Raw genomic sequence first — 8,046 nt, forward strand, 5'->3', positions numbered from 1 at the left:
ATCAGAGTGGCGCAGCGGAAGCGTGGTGGGCCCATAACCCACAGGTCCCAGGATCGAAACCTGGCTCTGATATTGAGTGGCTTCCATCTCTGAATCCCTTTTTCTACATTCTCAACACCAACCACCTGATAGAACACAACATTACAACATTAAGTTGTTTGAAATAAAAGGCATTGGAAAATTAACTAAATAAATACAAACCGCACTATAAGATATAACATTTTAATTTCAAGAATTTATGTACAAACACAAGACCAAAAGTGAAAAAAAATCATTTGTGTATATTGTCAATTTTACCTTTAATAATCTAGTTATATGATGAGTTTAGTCCAATAAATTATCATCGCATGTGTATAAAACCTTATATACTTGTTAAAATAGTTGCGTAAATTTATGACATTGCATCACTTGTACAATATATACATATTGACATTCACAACATACTCAAATCGTTAATTCTCTCCTAGTGACGGCATAAATCTTTCTAATTCTTAAAAAAATTGTTACCCTATAAGCTCTCTAGCCTCCCTTCTTAGATTTTGTATTCTCATTTACTCTAAAAATTTTATTTTTGTATTTTTTATTTTTTTTTTAAAAAACGTCAGCCCTCTTAGGTAAAATAATATTCATGGATGACAATACATAAAATAATATTGATTATCTAACATCTTGAACCCTAATAAGATGTGTTTGGATAGTTGATAGTCGAGTTTAAACGAGTTCAGTAATAGTGAAATTCTCGTGCCCTATACTTCATTGTGTTTGTACAAACATGCGTGTGCATTAAATAGGTTTCAATGTGATTTCGAGTACTATATGGGTAGTGTCAAACACGTTTAGAATGGATACATATAATATTCATTCATGTTCGGGTAATTCTATATATATTCTTATTCAAATTTGAAAATAGCTAAATAATCAAATATGTACCTATTGTGATTCCTAATAACATAATGGCCCTGTTTGGTAAATGGTTGTTAGCTGTTCGTTGATTGCGTTAATTAGAAGGTATAACTAGTTGATAACATTAGCTGATTGTAGAAAGATGCTTGGTAAATTAGCTGTTAGCTGATAGCTGTTTGGTATAATTTATTTTCTCAATAAGCTAATTGAAAAGGTTGCTTTGATTAGCTTCTTGAATTTTAGCATTTTGAAGTTACGAAAATCTAATTAACCAAACACTTATATTGAGCTTTTAACCAAGTCAAACAATTAATAGTGGTCAAATAAGTCAAAATTGACTGGTAAGTTAACTATTTTACCAAAAAGGGCCAAAATATTATATGTAGTTATAATGGTGAATATATATATCGTATGAATAATAGTGGTGATAATAAGATAAGTAGATATAGACGATGATAGACTATGTAGGTGGTGGTAGTGATGTAAATTTATAGGTAATTGAGTAAATGATATGAATTGATAGATAAGTGAAATTTGTATCTAATAATAATAGTAATTATAAATGAAGTTATGTGTAGTTTTATATTGAAAAAAATCTCGAAACCAAAAGAAAAATTGTTTTTCAAATTGGAAAAATAAAATAACAGTTTTTCGTGCTAAAAAAAATACATTCTCTGCTTTCTGTTTGAGTTAATACCTTCAATGGTCCTCCGAGTATTAGGGATTTACCAATTATGATCCTCTGAGTTTTAAATGACCTCCAATGGTCTTCCATATTTTAAAAAATAACCACCGGTGGTTATTTTAGGACGTCTCGTGATCATTTTAAATTCGGGTTATTTTAAGAATTAGGACCATGTGTGGTTATTTTTTAAAGGGAAAAGGTTCAAATAGGCCCTCTAATGCTAAAAAGTCAATTAGCCCCTCTAAAATTTTAAAGGTGCAATTACACTCATGGAGAATGCATTTTGATGCAATGAAGCTCAAATACAAATAAATGACCTGCTATCATAGGTCATTGAAGATCTGACACTTTACGGCGTGTTTTCAAGCAAAAAAGTGACCGGCTACCGGTCTCCGGTCACGGAGAAGGCAACTACTGGGTCGCCTTCTCCGGCGAGAAGGTGGCTACAGTGGTCGCTCCGATCGAGAAGGCCACCCAGATTTGGGGTGCTTCTCCCGCGAGAAAGCCACCACATTGGTGGCCTTCTCTGGTAGAGAAGGCAACCCAAATCTGGGCTGCCGGAAAGTGGCCGGATCTTCAATAACCTATGACAGCAAGTTATTTACTTGTGTTTGGGCTTCATTGCATCAAAATGCATTGTTCATGGGTGTAATTGTACATTAAGTTGAAGGGACTAATTGATTTTTTAGCAAAAATTTGAGGACATATTTAACCCTTTTCTCTTTTTTAAAACATGAAGGACCATTCGACTATTCGAGGTCATTTAAAACTCGGAGGACCACAGCTGGTAAATCTTTAATATTCGGAGGACCATTGGAGGTAACTCTTTCTATTTTCTATTTTTTCTGAAAAAAGGGACCAGTTTCTCCATTGTCATATAGTACCGTACCCTTCACCAACACCACAAATCACCCTGATTGTGCGATGATTGCTTACCAAAGTTAAAATGATTGCTTGCCTAATTTATAAAAGTGAAACTTTAATAAAGTGATCCCCAGGATTTCTGGCCAAAAAATGCTGCCACAATGTGTAACCGCCCCCTTTATCTGCCCCTGTCTCCGCCTCTTATTTGCCAAAGTGTCATATTCCAGTCCACCTCCGCCTTGATTTATCATTTAATTATTTTTTTAGAAATAATTTTACAAACCACATAGCAAATATTGATTGGGTTTGAAATAAACACCGCTTAAGGCACATAACAATTTCTAAACGTCTTTGACAGTACTTAGAACATTGAAAAATAAATAAATAAAAACATACTCACACAAACACGAAATAATGTTAAAACCAAAAAATCGATCTTTAGAATTTACAAAAGAAAGAACAAATTAAACATACCATTTGATTCAATAATAAATTCTATAAATGGTCCAATCAAATACTGGTTCACCGTCTTACCAACCACATTCATATCATTCAAACACCTATCAATTGAGTTAATGGATCAACATAAACATCTGAAATAATAAAACCAGTCACCATCTTTGCTCTTGATTTAGTGATTTTGTTGCAACCCCATCTTTCTTTAATATTTCTAAGCCTCCATGCTTCAATAATGCTAGTTAGATAAAGAGAAAGTGGCTCGCACAGACTTATTCAATGCTTCAGTAGACAGTATTTGAAAGAAGAGATCAAAATTCAAATTCCGACTATGACAGTGTTAGAATTGTGTCCAAAGTGGGCAGATCCCTTGTGCACACCGACATTTAGTTCTATCTGCTGAATCATTAGTGATTAAAATTCTCCTAAATACTCTGTCGGATCGAGGTGTAAGGACCCTTAAGTTGGGGATTCATCGTTTTTGGGGTCAAAGAAGATAAAAGAGAAAGTGAGAAACTAATAAATGATTTTATGTATGACATGAAGCTTAATAAGAGAACAAATACTAGGATGTTCCAATCACAACAATTCTCTGAAAACTGAAATGTACAAAAAGCCAACTGACATTTTCTTCTTCTTTAATTACAAATACATGCCATGCCAGCAGGTTTGGAACCCAGAAAACCCAGATTAAGAAGTGAAGAAGAGAGTGATATATATATACACATATATATCAAGGGGCATCAGCAAAGACTCTGACTTTGATGACAGATCCATCTCTGAGATTGTAAGCAGACAAGGGGTGATCAGTCTGCATTTGAGCAGAGTTGCAGTGGAGAGTCATATACTCGGTCCCCCATGCCTGTTTTACAATCTTTATCAGATCCCTAACCTTATCGCTATCCTTTACCTCCACCCGGAACTCCGACGTCGGCGACTCCACTTTTATCCTCATCTTCTGCTCTCCGGCCATGCTCCTCTGATCTTCCACACACAATTTTGAGGGGTTTTTAATTACTGGTAATTCACTTTCTCGGTTATTCCATCACTCTCTCTTTGATAAGGCTCATAAATAAGGCCAGCTGTATAGATAGAAAATGATAATAATAATAATAATAAATGGTCCAGTACGGAGAACGGAATGCATTAAAAAAGTGTAATAATTGATGAAGATATGTTTCCCAATTCTTGCCCTTGGAATGTGTATACTATATTACATAAAACTTTCACGTTTCCTTATTTCATTATAGAAATAGAATCGAATCAATGACTTTTAAACAACTATGTTGACATGAAAATTTGACAAAAGATTTGATTTATATTATTAAATTTGAATATATTTTGGATAATATTAATATCAAAAGAGTTTGAAGTTATCCAAATTCTTCTTATCTTTTAATTATAAATATGAGTTCTTATTTTTATTATAAACATTCTGGGAAAATTATGTCAATATTTTAAAAAAAAATTATTCAGAGATCATAATAAATGATTCTGAAATAATCTACTTGAATTTTAGAGGCCTTTCAGTTGTGAAGTATTCAAGGCATTTTATTGAAGAATTAGAGAACCATCCAAAGATTTTGTATCCGCACCACATTTATACTCCTTGTAAACTAGAATTTTGAATTTCAATATGTATAATTTAATTTTCTTTGTTCACAAACACATTGTACATGATAAATTTTTTTTTTTTTTTGATATAGATCAGAATTTTCACTTTCGGACACAATAACTAATTTTCTCGCAGAATTGTAGACATCTCTATTGGGTGACACAAATGACTTGGAGATGAATCACTTCTACTCAACCACACCCCCAAATTGTAAATGTTTATATTAAATATATGCACACATAAAAGTTGACAAGTGTTGATTGAATGACTTCCGTGAATGTTTGAATTACGAGTCTTCCCTAATCTCTAAAATAGTTTTTGTAGATCTTATGCGGTGATCTCAACAGATAAAATATTTGTAAGAATCAAACTCAAATTTGTGTTTGTCAAATAAAATTTAAGGGTGTACACAAGGTACAATATCACTTTGTGATCCTTGTAAAGGATCACAATGAGATAAATCAATTTAGATTGCGACCGTTTTCGTTAACAATCAAATTTGTAATCTTATAATTACAAGTTAATAATTTGACCAACTTAATAGGCTTACTCCGATTTCATCATTTTTCTCAAAAATAAAGAAAAATGTCATTTCTTATATATGAGCATGTTTATGTGTAGGCATAGTTAGAGAAGTAATATCACACCAATTATGAATTTTTTTCTTTATTTTTTTTATTTAATGTGACATGTTTTGATTAATTTATAATAAAAAAATTATACTTTTTTCTCTCCACTTAATAAAATTTAAACAGATATATTATTTTCGTAGTTAGATAGATGCAATTTTTATACCGTGGACCAGGGTCTAGAGCATTGTGGACCCTGGTCTTATACGACGTTGTTGTTTTAAACTTTGATTTTAATGGAGACATTTTGTTGTTCAGTTCGTGTTATAGAATTTTTTTTTTTATTTACTGTAAAGTATGTGTATGTATATTGTGTTATGTGTTTCTGTACATCATGTTACGAAATTTTGTACATTAAGTGTAAAGATTCTATATATGAAATTGATTAATAGTTGTATAACACAAAATATATTGTGTCTTATTTTACGAATTTATGTCTTGTATTATGCAATTATGTGCCTATATGATATAAATTATTTACCTAAATCAGATCTGAGAACAAGTAAAATAGAAAACACGTGTATGTATATCGTGTTATGTGTTTCTGCACATCATGTTACGAAATTATGTACATTACATGTCAAGATTCTGTACATGAAATTGATTAGTAGTTGTATAACACAAAACAAATTATATGTCTTATTTTACGAATTTAAGTCTTGTATTATGCAATTATGTGCCTATATGACATAAATTAATTACATAAATCAGATTTGAGAATAAGTAAAATATAAAATATGTGTATGCATATCGTGTTATGTGTTTCTGTACATATAATAAATTAAAATTTTATGTTAAAACATGAAAAGAAAGTTATGAAATCTGTTAAAACTTTAACATCCAACGACGTTATTTTGATCTAAAGTATACAATATTTTGTGACCCTGGTCCACGATACAAATTTCGACAGAGATGGGCATGATCGATTTGCCCAAAGAAAGCATGGCCCTTTTTTTGGTGGTCTATAGATTTGAGTCATGGTCCCTAGATTTGTAGTCATGGTCCCCTGAATAGCGGACATATATATATGGTTTTCAATTTAGCCAAAAAAAAATATATAATATTCTTTTGATTAGATTAGAAATACTATTTTGACTAGATGAAGCGACAATAGATTAAGAAAGACTTTTTGTTAATATTGTTTGGAAACATGGTAGAACCATCCTAAAATGTAAAATATTAATTTTGCCATTTTAAAATATATCAAGAATTAATTAGAAACTTATAATCTTTAAATATGATAATTATGGTCTACCAACTCAATCCCTCAATTAATTTAAGGGCATATATGCATTTTTAAAAAACAATGATGAAAGTTTATTGTAAAATTTTTAATTAAAGCATTAAATATCTAATTCAATAGAAATATAAATTCAGTTTGAAAATTGAATTTATCCAAATAATTAATGTGGGGGGGGGGGGGGGGGTGGGAGTCTTTTTCCGTTACATTAAAAATATAAGCAAATCTTATTGGCAGATTGATTTTGATTCTAAGCATGCCAAGACAATATAATACACGCATTTTTTAAGATTATCTTTTCGTATCTCTCTGTTTCTTCTTGGTGTAGCTTAGTTACTTTTTTTTCTCCCAAAAGTTGAATTCCCGATCTTAAGAATTCTTCACATTTCGGTTTAATAGAGTATTTGAATGATATAAATTATGGTAACTTAATGGCTCTGCAAACAAGGTCAAACATTGATACGTACAAAAGATTTATCCACTTTAAGTATAATTTTCACATTGTTACCGTCAAAATTCGAACATTAATTTCTTCTCTTAAATATTATTTAAACTATTGAGCTAAACCTGTGCGTACAGATTAATTACTTTTGTGTTGTGGTATAGCGGTATTTGCTGCCCAACATAACGTACTTACGTACTCATATAATTGCTTCAATCATAGTCTTCTTGACGTGTGGGGTTGGTTCTGGTGGTTGGGTTTGTCTCATCTAATTGTCTCCTTGATCTACTCTTTTTAATGAAACCAACTACCTATTACACCATCTCTTTTTTTCTTTTTGAAAGGAATTACATCATCTTTAATATTAGGTTGGTATATAATCCCAAATTACACGTAATTCCCTATTATTTGATATGTTCCGTTTGATTTGCGGAATATGCCTGAAATAGAATACTAGTATTCTCAATAATAGACATATTCTTTTAGTTGAGTTCAGGTGCGGTCAGTGCGACTGCACTAATAGTTATACAAATATTCACCAACAATGTTAGAAAATGCACAACAACAAAAATGTACAAATTAGGTACGTATCACCTAAAACACATTATTAGGTATGTTGGAAAATGCACAATTAGAGATTGTGAGTTATATGGTGTATTTTTTTGTGCATTTCATTATTATAGGATGTGGATATAAACTCTATGTAATTAGAATATGAATATTATTATTATTATTTGCGTATTCTCTGATTTTTCTCCGCAAACCAAACGTTTCATTCCTTTTAAGACAAGAACTAGTTTGTTCCAAATTCGTCAGAATGCTAGCACACCTAGCTATTTCATTCCTTTAAGACATGAGAGAAGAACAAAAATCATTCTAATGGCGACTCTGCTGGGAATTAAACCCAGAATCTCTGGTTTCGTAGACCAACACCTTATCCATTGGGCCACAGAGTCCTATTGACATAATAACTCTTGATTAACCCTCAAGTTCCTTGCAATGATCTTCACTAGTCCAATTCCACTTCCACATTACGAAACCCCCTCTCTTTCACCAAAGACTTTCCGTCCCTAACCCCCAAAACTTATTATTATTATTTTTTTTTTAATTTTTCATCTCAAAAAATATGAATATCATACTATAATTATTTTAAGAATACATTATTTTTTATTTAGTTAAATCAAACTTTATTTGTTGTACGTAGCAGTTAGA

At 31.5% G+C, this 8,046-nt stretch overlaps 2 non-coding genes across 2 annotated transcripts; one reads left to right on the plus strand and one right to left on the minus strand.

Moving 5' to 3' along the window:
* TRNAM-CAU lies at positions 1-72 on the plus strand. The gene has a single exon. It is a non-coding gene; the product is annotated as a tRNA-Met (tRNA).
* A 7,645-nt stretch (positions 73-7,717) lies between these two features.
* Positions 7,718-7,790, minus strand: TRNAR-ACG. The gene has a single exon. It is a non-coding gene; the product is annotated as a tRNA-Arg (tRNA).
* Between the last annotated feature and the right edge of the window lie 256 nt (positions 7,791-8,046).

The sequence above is a fragment of the Ipomoea nil genome, unplaced genomic scaffold (genome assembly GCF_001879475.1).
Source record: "Ipomoea nil cultivar Tokyo-kokei standard unplaced genomic scaffold, Asagao_1.1 scaffold0268, whole genome shotgun sequence".
Lineage (NCBI taxonomy): Eukaryota > Viridiplantae > Streptophyta > Magnoliopsida > Solanales > Convolvulaceae > Ipomoea > Ipomoea nil.